General features: G+C 55.1%; 1 long non-coding RNA gene across 1 annotated transcript; it reads right to left on the bottom strand.

Moving 5' to 3' along the window:
* Positions 1 to 6,992: 6,992 nt before the first annotated feature.
* On the bottom strand, positions 6,993 to 13,499 carry LOC130157203 (uncharacterized). Its single transcript, XR_008824730.1, has 2 exons — positions 12,578 to 13,499; positions 6,993 to 9,167 (listed from the first exon to the last, which is right to left on the bottom strand). It is a non-coding gene; the product is annotated as an uncharacterized LOC130157203 (long non-coding RNA).
* Between the last annotated feature and the right edge of the window lie 694 nt (positions 13,500 to 14,193).

The raw sequence follows: 14,193 nt of genomic DNA, 5'->3' as shown, positions 1-14,193 counted from the left end.
GAGAGCTGTTGGCAGTAGCAGGAGGTGGGGGCGAGATGCTCCGGGGGGGGGGGGTGTGGGCAGGATAGAAATAGGAGCTGCAGCCAGGGCTGCGCTGAGCAGGGATGAGCTCCCCGAGCACCAGCGTGTACCAGGCACCCTGTGCCCACCTGCACGGCTCAGCCCACACTGGGTGGGAGCAGGCAGCACCAGGCACGTCCCGGGCTGTTTTCGAGACCTGTGAATTACAGCTGCAGCAGATACCTCCTCCCCAGAGCAAGTCACTTCCCCCCTGGCTTGCCAGATAACCCCCCTAGCATGCCTGAGAGGCTGGGGGCTGCAGCAGTGGGGCTGCATGTGGCCAGGCTTTGCCACAGCCTCACCCCACTTTGCGCCATCCTTCTCCTCCGAGATGCGGAGCCCAGCTGGAAGTTACAACACATCAGGGTGTGGCTGTTCATACCTGGTGTGGAAAATGGTCCCCATGAAAAAAAATGGAAAATTCAGAGAGCCACTGGTGCTTACTTGCCAAGAAGGCATTGGGATGCACCAAGCGATGTGCCTTTCCTTGTCCCAGCTGTGCTTCCCATTGGTGATCCCAGCCCAAATTTTCATGGCCACCTCAGTCAACACAGCACATGGATTTAAAGCTGACTCAGGCACACTGCTTTATTTATAGGTAACAACGGCAGCCAACAAAAAATAAATGAAATCCGAGGCGAAACCAGCCATAGGGCCAAAGCGTGGTGGGAGAGGTCGCCTTCCCGTGGCTCCCTGCACCGCCGTGCCAGCAGCACTCACTGCTCCTGGGCAGCAGGGGTGGAAAACACCCCAGCTGGTCCTGGGGGCATGAAAACAGGCATTTGAACACAAATGTGTTAGGCCGTCCCTAGATCAATGCCACTGGCACACCAGAAGGGTTACACCGATTCCACCGAGTCCCTCCTGCCCCCGTGGCCATATCCCACAGCTGCTCATCCCCACTGGCTCCCCACTGAGCAACTTGTGGGGCTCCTCCACATACCCCCCTTCCTCTTAGTGCTTCAGCCCTGGTTTGCAGATGGCATTCCTGCATTTCTTTCTTGCTAATCCAAGGAGCAGAGCTCACATCCTAAACCAGCTCTGAGATGCCCCCAGCCTCCCTGGTGCAACAGGCCTACGTGAGCTGCACCCCTCAAACAGCTAATGCTGCATTTCTCAGGGGGCATTTCAAAATTCAGGAAATTTCCAAAGGGGGCCAGCTGCCAGCGAACCGGCGTCCAGGAGAGGGCACGCACTGCAGCACAGCACTGGCAGTTCAGGTCATGGCAAGCCAGCTGCTGCCATTTATTTCCAGCCCAGAGAGAGCTTTGCTTTTTCCACAGCTCTTCTTTTTTTTCTGCCAGTTTAAATCGCACTTACAGCTGTGGTGGTTTGTGCCTTTTCTGGCCCCTTCCAGCCCCAGGCTGTCCCTGCAGAGCCAGGGGCTGGCAGGCACCTTGTTTACGCCGTGTTCCTGGTGCTGAGCCATTGCGGCTGCTCTTTCGAGGGGTGACGTGTGCCCCGGTGGGGTGGAGAATGTGCCTTACGTTAGTCAAGGGATGGGTTGCAAGGAGCGTTGCCCTTCCAGGAAAAACGGGCAGCTCTGGTTGCCCCCAGCCATGGAGCCCCAGGTGCTGCAGAGAGCGGGGTTTGCAATGGGTGCTGCCCCATCGCAGGGATGCTGGAGTGGTACCAAGGGCTCGGGGTGGGGGGCAGCGGGGCCAGCGGTGGAGCTGGCGTCACCCCGAGAGGCTTAGCACACACTCCAGCAGCATCTCCTCGGCCAGGTCAGCCCTAGGCGGTGCATTAGATACCCTGCCTGTGGAGCTGCTGGGCAGCTCAGCCACTCACTGTTCAATCAGACTGAGAGATGGAGAAAGCAGAAGGGGAGCTGAGGGGGAGGATGGAGGAAGGTTTTCTGTGAGCAGGGATGGAGGAGGAGCAGCTAGATGGGAGAGGGTCGCTGAGCAGCGCAGTGAAGGGCACTTGCTTAGCATTGCTTTCTCCACAAATAACATCCTTGCCTGAGTCACTGCTGAGGCTCATCTGGCCTTGCTGGCCCTAACCTGTTAATGTTTAACCCACCGGACAGGGACAGCACGTCAAAGCCAGCACACGGAGGCAATGCCAGCATGGGGACAGCCACAGGCAGCTGGGCACATGCGAGGTCACCTCCCTGCACCGCCCAGTGTCACCGGCAGCACCCAGCTCCCGCACCAGTCCCATAAGCCCCGGGACCCGGTCGAGGTGAAGCAGCTTTGCTGGGGGTAATGCCACAGCTTGGAAAAGGGCCTGCGGGGCTGCGTGACCCAGGATGTCCCAGGACTGGCTTCTGGGGACCCACCAAAAGGTGAAAGTTGGGGATGCTGGCTCCAGCCTCCCCATGAAGCATAAAGCCTGGCGGGCAGAGCCATGGGGTGATGCACAGCGTGAGCGTGTTATGTTTGCGCACATAAAGCTCCTTTTCCTCTGTGGCCATCCTTCTCAGGAGCCCACACAGGCCCAGGCTTACCGGGGTGGTTAGTGCCATGTTTTAGGGTGAGCTCTGGTTTGGCTCATGAGGGAAAAAAAAAATACGGTTTCCTTGTAAGCAAACAAAGCTTGACTTTATTACCTTTAAAGTGCAACTAGCACAAACAATGGCAAAAGCGCAAACACTGATAATGCTCGGAACATTTTGAGCTGTGCAAACAAGCCGGAGGTGGAGGGGTGTGTTGAAATGAAGGGGTGAGGGGGACCGGGGGTGGGGTGGGGGTGGGGGTGTGGAAAGCCCCCGGCCCCAGCAGCCCCTCCCCAATGCTGAGTCTGGGCTGGAGGGTGGAGAAGACTCTGGGTGAGCAGGGCTGAATAGGAGCCCTGCGGAGCCCAAACCCCCCACCGAGGTGGGATGCAGATGTTATTACAACATTTGTAGCCCCAGCCTGAGGCTTTGCCCTACCCTGGCATCAGGAAGAGCTCTAGAGCCGCACAGCAGAGACACTGGCAAAAGGCAGACCCGTGCATCCCTTGCCTGGTCACTGTCCACACTGAGCATCCCACCAGTGCCTCAGATGCCTGTGGCAGACGGGACGCTGCCCCTGCCTTGCTTTTTCCCATTCTTCCTCTACCCTACCTCTTCTTTCCTAGGCGGGTGGCTGCATCGCATATGACTCATGCTCCTCCTGTGCCTTGTTCAGCATTTTCTGTCCCATCCAGCTCTCCAAAACCTCCTCTGGGTGGTGATTCATAGGTGCCTGCTGTATATCCCAGCCCTGTCCTGCTGGCTCCTTGCCAAAAAACCCAAAACCCCTTTTCCCCACTGCCACACGGCCCTCAGGGCACATTTCACCCCGGACAGGGGAAGGTGATGCATAAGAGGCTCAGTCCTTGCAGACATGAGCCGGCTTACAGGGAGCCAGAGCACCAGCGCTGTAGGTGGGAATTAAGGTCCAGCTCCTCAAGCGATGTTCAGGCGTCTGCATCTCATTAGGTTTACCCAGCAGGTGGGGAAAAGCAGGTCACTGCAAACCAGGTCAAAAGAAGAAAGGGCAAGAACTCAGATGGATCACTGGAGAAGCAGGCAGGGTGCAGAGACCTCAGCCTTTATTTTGGCTCCATCCTTTGGATCCTGATGCACTAGAGGATCTCTGCTGCCAGGCTGGGAGGGGAGGACATGCCCAGAGTTCGGACAGCCCCATCCCTCACGCACCCCCTGGGCTCTCAGCACAGCCCTCCTCATCCCAAGACGAAGGGATTGCCAAGTTTTGGCATCTGGCTAGCAAACTCTTCCCTAAGCCAGACCTGGGGAGGAGAAAGCTTTTCTTATTAAATCTATCGCCCACCCCTGTCCCGCATGGGACATCCTGGATGGCTCCCCTTCCCACCCAGGCTGCTGGACACCTCCCCGGCTGCCCCATGCTCCAGCTGATGGGGTCCCTGCCTGTCAGGAGTTTTCAGGAAACTGGGGAATCCAGCAAGCCTTTCCCTCTCTGCAAGAGATCAGCCCAGCCCCCAGCAGCGGCACCTCTTTTCATACGGCCAGAAAGACCTGAATATTGAGGAGGAACTCATGGTTTTGCCAAACCTACGCAAAATCAGCCAGTTCAGCATGTTACTGAGGGAAGGGACAGGCAAACACAATGATCACTTTGGTAAGGCTTGGGAAAACAGGCTGAAGTAACAGTACGTAACAGAAAATAGGCATGCTGGGGTAAGCTCAGTTGCTTTGGGACAAAGTGATTTATTTTTTTTATTTATACATATATACATATACACATATATAAAGCCAAAGCTTCTAATTCTGCCAAGTCTCTCCTGCGAGCAGTTTTGGGGATTTTCCCAGCTGGACTCTGTTTTCTGGTATGAGAGCCCAGGGCAGAAGCACATGCAGAGCCCAGACTCGGAGCAGAGAGGCGATGCACGTCGGACGTGACACCTGGGGGTAGTTTTGGCCCATGTGGCTTGCTGATGTAACCGAGGCTGGAGGCCAAAGGCAATAAGGGATTAGAGTAAAACAGCTCAGGCGAGCCAGCAAGGGGCTTTTCTCAGCAGAGTCTTTGCTAGGTGATGTGGGTGAAGCTCCCACGAGAGCCGCTGTGCTGGAGTGCACCCGGGTGTGCAGATGTGCAGCATCAGAGCCCGAGACACGCGCCTGTCACAGACACGCTGTCCCGTGGTGGTACCCGTGACATTCAGGGAAGAAGCCAGACAAAATGGGTGCTTCATGCTGTCGGTTTTTTGGAGCACGCTGTTTGTTGTTCTTAAACAGGTTCTTTCTTCTCTGCTGCTCACCACAAACACTCTCCTTCCAAAAACTGTGATGAGCATCACGCGAGCTAGTGAGCCCCATGAGCCCCATTTTCCCCCAGCCCAGTCCCCATGTGGGGCTCCTCTGCCATGAGCAGCTGTAGCTCACCCGCAGGGTGCTGGCCCCAAATTTCACAGCTCCCCGGGGAGCCGGAAAGCTATTTTAGAAGCAAAATTGCAGCAGCCCAAATTATTTCCTGAAGCCTGCATTAAGTTATTCAGGCATCTGGCTGCACAGGTATAAAGCAGCTCGCTCATAAAAATGCTACTCCCTGATAATTTTCCTGAGTTTTCCCACAGTCATGGGTTTTTTCTGTGCTACTGGGATGTGGGGGAAATAACCTTCTTCTAGGGAGCTTGTTCAGGATGGGACAGGAGGATATTTTTGTGTGTATGCACACTCATGGTACATGCTTGGAGACTGGCACCACCTCATCCATGGCTACATTCACCCGACTTCGAGGAGAGAGGCAACCTGAGTCTGTAAGAGGTAAATTTCACCCAGGCATGGCTAGCAGGGCAGATGGGTTTGGGAAGAGCCCTGGAAAGCAAAGTCCCTGGAGCACCCAGGCCACCCCAAGCATGCTTGGGTTTCCTCTGCCGGGCCCCAGGGAGGAGAGCCGGGTCAGTGCCCTCCCCACCAGGAAGCCCCTGTCCCAGCCTCACGCCAGGGTCAGGCGCCCGCATCACGCGCTGAAGCATCGCCACCGACTGGCACTTTACAGCTGCTTTGAGGTGCTGCCAGGGACTGTAGGTCGCAACCGCCAACAAATCAGAGCCATTGTGCTCCATTGCCCCCCCCACTTTCTCCCCATTAATAGCCCCTTTCTGTACCCAGGGAATGTGATTCTGCATCATCCCACCCCTCTGTGAACCCCAGCTCTGCTCCAGGCTGGCTGCCTGCGCCCACCATAGGTGATGTCCCAGCTGGGGCTCACCATGCTGGCCTAGCAGGAGGTTGGGTAGACATGCAGCCCCCCTTAACATCCCCCCCAAAAACCCCTACACTTTGATTTTGTATCAGGTTGGAGCATTCAGAAAAAATCTCTGCCACTGCAGTATCCATAAGTCCTTCTACCACAAAAGGGTCTTACTCCCCAGTCATTGCAAAAGCATCTCCCCCACTCACCCAGTAGCTGATGTTTGGTACCTGGAGCTGTGGTGCACAACAGTGGGTGCCCCAATGCAAGGGTTGAAGTGGGTGGGTTGTTTGGAGACTCTCCAGGAACACGAGCCACCTAGCCAAGCTGCTGTTCTCATTTGTTATTCAGTGTTAAAGAAATCTGCACCATTCTCCCATCAGCCTCCTCATCCCGGAGGATAATTGATGCTAACGTCATTTCATTTTGGTCCAGCTGCTGGGCTCAGGAACAGATGTTTTATTGTTCAAACTGAACACAGAAAACCGAAAAAAAAGAACCCAACCCAAAAAGCAACAAAAACCAACTAATTTGTGTTTGCGGTGAGGTTAGCTGCAGCTTCCTCTGCCCAGCAATGCGAGGAGACACAGCAGCAGCCCCAGGGCAGCCCCAGGCCTCTGGGAAAACCTATACATCCAGCTAAGTGTCAGCCTTTAATATACGAGGCATGTTTGCCCCCCTAAGTCTGCCATGCCCAACAGGCGGGCACTTCCAGCAGAGACATTTCCCCATCACTGGGGGGAATCCACGTCACCTTCACGTGGGATGTGCTGTAACAGCCTTCACGTCCTCCCAGGAGCCAAGATGCACCCTGGTATTTGCAAGGAGGAGTGCAGCACTTTCTTAAGACCGAGGATACCTGTCTCCTCCAAGATGCAGACAAAAATAGGTGCAAAAATGTGACAGTGACATATGCATCTTCAGTGCACAGGCAAGTGAGCTCACGATCTTTTACGGCTCATTGAAAGCAGCCTGCGTGTTTGATGCTTCAGTGCAAGAGCATTGCGGCTTGCTGCCGTAGGGGAGTGCTGGGCACCACACACACATTTCTGCAAGAGAATGGGATGGCAGCAGGAGGTCCATCACCTGCTCTGCACCAGGGGCAGGACAATATCTGGAAGTCACAGGCTGGTTCAGCTCTGGTCCAGCCAAGCACTCCACCGCACCCTTAAGTGTTCCTGTGAAGTTACCACCAGGCAAAAAGTGGAAAATACTTCCCTGGCTGCCAACAAGAGATCTGTTAAAAAATATATATATATTGCCAAAAAAAGAACCTGTACAACCACCCAGGGTAAGAGATGTTTAATATTCATTTTCTTTCCAGCACTAATAACCCTATAGATAAGAATGGCACTTCTCCCATGCCAAAGAACTGGGAAACACTGGTATCTTTTATACAAACTGGGGAGGAGCTACCAGAAGGGCAGGTGTAGCTGTTCTTGCCTCACTTGCAGAGGCCCTTTTATTGCAGTTGAAACCCTACCCTAGAAATAAGGGGCTCTGAAATGCCCACAGCAAATTGCTTGGGTAATCCCTACACGGCCAACACAGAAGGCACAGAGCTGCCTGTGGGACTGACATGAGCATTTTTTGACACCTCCTGGTGTGTGCCACACACTTGGCACTCTTTCTGGCAGGATATAGTGTTTTCTCCCTGTTCCACAAGACAGGGGGGGTAGGGATCCAATTCTAAGGGATCCAGTTCTATGCACAGCAGCATGAAATCCCTGGTCCCCCTCAGGACACCACACTGGGCATGGGAATCGGCATGTGGTTTGAAAAGCCCTGGCAGGAGAATGACCGCAGCATCTCCTCTTAGCAAGCCAACAGAAAGCCACCGACTTTTTGGTGGCTGCAAATAAAAGAGACCTCACCCACGAAGAGCCCTGGGCTCTGCAGTACCTGTGCTGTAAATCCAGCTGCCAAGACGCACCAGGGATCAGCGCCAGATGTGATGGTCCCCTTGAGAAAAGTGCTGTTAGGAAAAGGAGCCTGTAAGGGAAAGCTGTGCAGCAAGAGCAGTAAGAGGCTGGAGGTGGACAATACCTGTTGGAACATCCAACACTCAACTGGGTGAGCGGCGAGGATACAGAGTCAGTAAGTGTCCCCCTGCTTTGCCTGGTGACAAGTTGCTCCCACTTCAAAACAACCTCCCTGCATCCCACCTCTGGCCCACGGATGCTTCGCGCCTGCTCTAAGGCTGCTGCCTCCAGCATCCCAGCTGCCTTGGCAGCAGCCCATAACCACAGCCGTGTTATAGCTGCGAGTGGGCGAGGGGGAGTGTTGGAGAAACCGTCACAGCAAGCCAGCAGGCTTCAGTGTCTACGGCGAGCAGCACCGGCCCACGAGCTGCCTCGTTGGCCAGAGGAGTCCCTGGAAGGGGTTCCAGAGAGGTCACTGAAACCTTCAGGCAGGGACGTTGCGTGGGGCCATGTAGGGAATAAGGAGAAGGCAGAACCCAGCCCCGTTCCCGGCACCCGCCGAGCTCGGGCAGGCTGGCTGCAAACCCGGAGCTGGGTCAGCTATAGGTACAGAGCCCGAAAGGAGACATCGGGAAGGAGATGTCATGGAAAATATTTATCCCGTGAGGTCAGTGCACCCTCGGCTTCTCTTTGGAGGGGACTTTGAACACAGGAGGGCAGACGTTTCCCGCACGCTTCTGCAGGCGAGAGGCGGGGAAGGCAGGCGCTTCCCTCGGCTGGAAAGACAAAAAGCATAAGTGGAAAGTTTTGTGCACAAGGCAAAGCAACTGAGCCTTCAGCTGCTGGCTGCTGGGTGCTTGCTATTAGAGGAAACAGCCTGCTTTGGAAAAAACAGGGATTATCTTTGAGAACAAGGCCTGGAAAAAAAAAAAAAAAACCCGCAGGGGGGATGCCCCAGAGCAGAGCTATGGACTGGCAGTAAGACATCTAGGAGGTGCAGGCAGGCACTGGGTTGTGTATTAGAGGGGAAAAATCACCTCAAAACTGTAGTGTGTTGGAGGTGAGGCGGGCACAGGGTGGAGGGGAACCCTTGCTCTCAGCATGGACGGGAAGAAAGGACTCAGCATGTCCATGGGGCATCCCCTGCCCACTCTTACTGCCCTGCAAAGCCAGCCATCCTCTCCTCATCACATCATCCCATGCCACCACAGCAAGGAAGGATGGCTCAGAAAAGAGATCCTGGTCCCTAAGTCCAAGATCAAAGCCGCAGCCCTGGCAGCCACACCATGTTTCTAGCAATAACAGCAGTACCTTGCATCCCCTTCTCCTGCGGTTCAGCTCCCTCATGCAGGCATCCTCATCCCTACCTTTGAGGTTCAGGCTGTGATTTAAATGTTGGTTCCTGCTGACTCCCATCAGTGTATGTATCTCTGGGTGAAAACAACTGGCCCCCTCCGTAGGTGATCACCACTGGGTGCTCGGGCTGCCTGAACCGGGTGATGCCAAGCATTTGGGCAGCTCAAGCAGGGAAAACCATCTCCTAGAAGATCATCAGAAAAAGCAGAGGAAAGCATTTCACACCTCTGAAGGAGCAGCTCTCAAACAACATCTTGCTTGTCCTAATTGCTAGATTTCTTGCCTTACAGCAATGATCTGACACTTTCTGCTCTTCCTGGAAGCATCTCTTGCTACATTTTCTGGTTGGATCAGCATCCCAGGGGACAGTTTCTCATTTATTTCAGGTTTAGCTCATAAAGGGATGATTTTCGCCTGCAGCCAGCCCGCGGGGGCTATGACCTCACCATCCCTCGCAAGTGGAAGTGGGCAGGGGTTGCTCCCAGCACTGGGGTCATGTCTGGCAGTGCTGCCAGCCATGATTCAAGAGGTGGGACTCCCGCCCGCCTGACTCACTCGCTGTTGAGCCCAAAACCTAGCCAGATGCTTCCCTTGCATCACTTGTTACTGGAGATGAAGAGAATGGAGGTGTGTTCTCAAGGAGATGTGTGGTGCCATTTGAAACCCCCACACATTCCCATTCGTTCGGGTTTTCCCCTCTCCTCAGCTTTTGACTCACCACACTGCCAGCTCATCGCTCCATTGAGCAATCAGGGTATACCCTGGCCTCTTCCTAGACCTATTTGAGGTCCCCAGTTTGTCCCAGTCTCATCTCAGCATGCCCATCCCCTCGGGGCAGGGTGTCCATTGTCCTACCAAACAAATCCCCCGCTGAGATCACTTGCACCAAGAGCCCTCGGACACCCTGTGCCACCCTGGGATGGGGTCTCCAGCATGTCACAGCCAGACCCTCACTCCCAGGGGCTCTCCTAGGAGGGATAACAGCAGGAGGGCTGACCTCTGCCCAGCACCTTGCTGGTCCCCAGCTCTTCCACCCAGAGCCCCGGCACCCACCTACCCAGCTGCCCTGAGCCCCTCGCCTCAGCCAGGCGCTGTCGCGGCCGGGACACTTGAGCCCCAGCTCAGCTGTTGACTCCAGCACAGTCCCAAGGAGAGGGATGGGGACGAGGGAGGTGCTCTAGGCTCCAGGGTGGAATTTCACTCACTTTGGCGACCTTGTGCCTGCAGCACGCTCTAAAAATACAAATAAACCAGCGGGCAGCACGAAACCCACCCCATTTCCCACAGAGGGCTGCTTGGCCAAGCTCTGCCTCCCCTGCCTGCCTCCTCCTTTGTGAAAGAAATCAAGCTGAGAGCTAAAAAAAAAAAAAAAAAAAAGCAAGCTAGATCCTGTTCTTCTCCCATCTTAGCTGAAGAATATGTTTAGAAATCGATTGGGGCCAATTTGCTGAAGACCTGGGCATGGGGTAGGGATGAGGCAGGCTCTGTGTCCCCCTCACGCCCCCTGCTTTGCTAAGCCAGACAAGCCAAGCTCTTCCTACGTCCCCTGGGTTCTCCCATCCCTCTGACCACCCTGTCACCCCTCTCATCCAAAGCTGACTGCTGCAGGAGGCCAGGCTGGGCAAGAGGGCACAGTGGTCCCCTGTGCCGTGGGGAGCCCATCCTGAGCCACCGAGAGCATCTCACCCTCACGGTGTCCTTGCTCCCAGCCATCTCCTCCTCTGCCACTTCAGACAAGGCCTGAAGCAGCAGCTGAAGCTTTTCTTCCCCACCCTCACCTGCACAATTTTATGCTCTGTATTAACTTGTTTCACCCCCGTTCCTACCTCCCCAGGTCTCGGGCTCATCAATACTCAGCCCCTGCATGGAGGTTGTTAACTGGTCTAATCGGCATCACTTGTGATTGTGAAATCCCCATTCCCACCCCCCACTCCTCTTGCATCTGGGGACACAGCGAACTCAGGACCCAGCCACCTTGCCCTGCCTCGGCCCCTGCACAGCGGCGGGTGTCCCCTCGCATGTCCCCAGCTGGCACGCTAGGACACTGCTGCTCCCGGGGACGGGCGGCCGAAGGGGACGGCAGGCAGCGGAGGTCATGGTTTCCCTGCACACAGCAATAAACAAGCTCTGCCGAGCGGCAGGGGAGGGAGGGAGGGAGGGAGGGAGGGGGGCAGAAAGCCCAAGCGAGATGGAGATGTCTTTCTGTGAGCGGGCACATTAGGAGCAGCTCGAGGCGTGCTGGCAGCCGGCACCGAGAGCCGCTGTTATCTGTGAATGGGTGCAGGCTGTGACCCGCCGCCCCCGCTGCTGCCAGCACGGGGAGGTGGGAAGGGGAGGCTGGGGGAGATGTTTGCTCCTCTGCCAAGTGGCTATTTATGACTTTGGGAGCCCGTGGCTGAGGCCGGAGAGGGTTTGCAAGTAGCAGCTGGACCCAGGCTGTACCCAAGGAATATCCATCCGTCCTGGGCTGGAGAAGCTGCCCTGTCCCCAGACCCTTGTGGCAAACTCCCCTCTGCCTTCCCGTCACTCCTGACGCACCACTGGCAATGCCCCGTGCCCTGGAACATGCCATCCCATGCACTGGCACCCTAAGAAGCCGTTAGGCTAGTGAGGTCCCCAGGCAGGGAGCAGCTAACGCAGGAAGCTGATTGAGTTACAGGCCAGCGGTTGTATCATGTTTACCAGCTCCCCACCGTGTATCCTGTGCCGAGAGGATTCCTGGAAGTGGGAGCTGATTTCACACCCCCTCCCTGTGCCGCACAAACACACGAGCTGTGCCTAAAGCAGATCTCCACACGTGACCACCATCGTTATTACCCAACTGGCTGATGGGATCACCCACCCCCTTCCTCACTCTCCCCCCCTGGCCATACACCTCCCATCTCCAGCACAGGGCTGGCCCCATCCCTTTTTTTATTCTTCTTCCCCTCCTCTTAACTCTAACTTTTCCCATCTTTGAATTTAAAGCAGAGGTGGTGGCCCTGTGGGAGATCTCCAAACCTCCCATGGGATGATTAAATCCTGGGTTTCCTCCTCCCTTGTGCCTTTGGGCCACTCAGGGGACACCAAAGCCCCAGCCAGCCACTCTGGGATGAATAAAGTCCCGGAGTCCAGAGTGCCTAAGTGGTACAGGAACCCTTTACCGGTGCAGGGAAACGGTGTAAGTCAGCCACAAACCCTGAGCATCACTCGCAAACCCAGGCGCTAGGAGAGCAGTCTGCAGCCCCAGAGCGCTGGGGTTTGAGGATGCTGCAATGCCTTCCCTCCATCTGGCAGACAGAGTAGAGGAGGGAGATTTTCCTGCCTCCCCTGGGCCATGGATGGACACACTGCAGACCTCTGACACTGCACCCTGCTACCCAGAAACTCAGCCTGGAGATCTTCCCTGCACAGCACCTGAATGCAGCCTCTCAGATCAAGTTCAGGCTGTTCCTGCAGCCCTGCCAACATCTCTTCTCCCTGTCAGCATCAGCAGGTTTTGGGGTGGCAGTTACTGTGTTGGTAGGTCCCATCTCTCTTTTTTTTTTTTTTTCCCCCCATATCTGGGCCAGCTGACTTGGTGAGATGCTAGAGTGCCCAAGGGCTACCACCTACCTGTTGGCGATAACACTTTGCTGGCGATCGTCTTGCTGGCATGCCACCACAGTGGGATGGGACACTGAGCAGAAGGGCTGGAACTGGGCAGATACATCACTGCCGGGGAGCCTGGGAAAAGCAGCCACCTGGGTTTCTCCCAGCCAGCCTCTCCTGCATCCCCATTAACATCCCAGCAACACCCCTGAGAAATGGGAATGCCAGCCCAACTGGGAACCGTGCCTCTGTTTGGCGATCCAGCTCCTTCAGCCTCAATACTCAGGGGCATGCAGAAGGCACGGCTTGCCGCTAGCTTGCTTGCAGTCCTCTTCCCCGAGCCCCTCCATGCCTCTGATATCAGCGGTGCAGGGCAGAGGGAGATGAGCTCTTGCAGATGCCGGTTCTGAGCGCTCCTCAGCCCACGTGCCCTGCTTGCAGATGTGAGCTGTTCTGGATGGGGATCGCATAACCAGCAGCAAGCAATAAGCAGCTCCCTGCCAGGCACAGCACAGCCCTGGCCCTACAGCCCAGTGTAAAACATTTATTCTCCCTCCCTTTTTAAAACAGCATCACCCACAGCTGGTCTTTACCCGCTGACCCACCTGAATTCCCCTCATTCATGTAACACTTTCCAGTGTGAGATTTCAGATGTCCAGCATCTCCATAGGGCTCCTGGTATTGCTCCCTGATTTGTTTTAAATACAACCCTTCTTAAGAAAGATCGTTTACATCTATCCGAGGGTTTTGTGTGTCTGATTCTTTCTGGTTTTTATTTGATTGCTTTCTAAGATAGGCTGGAAACTATTCTGAGTTGCCACCAGAGCGAAGGTTTCCCTCAGCTATATTTACACATTCAGGAAGGCAAACTACAAGACCTAATCTTGCAAAGACTCGTGCATGTGTTTGACCTGAGGCACTTGCACCATTCCTTCGTGGGAAGTGAAACGGCTTCAAGCTGAAAGTTAACCCACACCTACTGGGTTTTTTTCTGGTATGCATTTTTCCCTTGTAAACAAAGAGCCCAACAAAGCATCTTTGCCACCCAGTGGAAAATTGAACTTGGGCAAAAAAAGCTTTGGAAATAAATGGTGGGATTTGCAAAGGGTCAGCATGGCACCCACCCCAGCTGGGTGGGCTCTGGGAACACGAGTGGTGAGTACTGCTGCATAAAATAAGGGGGAAAGAGAAAGGGAAGGGAAGGATGTGGAAAGGAAGAGCAGAGAGCCTCTGCGGGCAGCAGGAAAATGCCATGAGCACCCTCAGATTTAAGGTGACCTCTCCCAGTGCTCAGCACTGTTGCTGCACGGGGCAGCTCTGACACGGTGCAGGGGCTGGATCCCCATCCCACACGTGAGAACACCCTGTCCTCAACCTCCCTGGCACGCCGATGACTTGGGGGGGAACCCACGCTGATGCCATGGATATGAGTAATCTTGATGCTGATTTTTAGTGTAAGCATCCCTTCCTGTGACCTCCTTGGAGAGCCCCAGCTCCTCTGCAAGCTTGGTCTCTCCCATCACATCTGTGTGCTTTGTCCCCTTCCTCCACCAAACCCCCCTCCCTCCTTCCTTTAATTATAAATATCATGTAAGTCCGGGCAAAAACCCAGTTAGCAGCCAGGCTCCTGTCAGCACCTA

The sequence above is a fragment of the Falco biarmicus genome, chromosome 11 (assembly GCF_023638135.1).
Source record: "Falco biarmicus isolate bFalBia1 chromosome 11, bFalBia1.pri, whole genome shotgun sequence".
NCBI lineage: Eukaryota > Metazoa > Chordata > Aves > Falconiformes > Falconidae > Falco > Falco biarmicus.
This window is presented reverse-complemented; position numbering and strand designations above follow the sequence as displayed.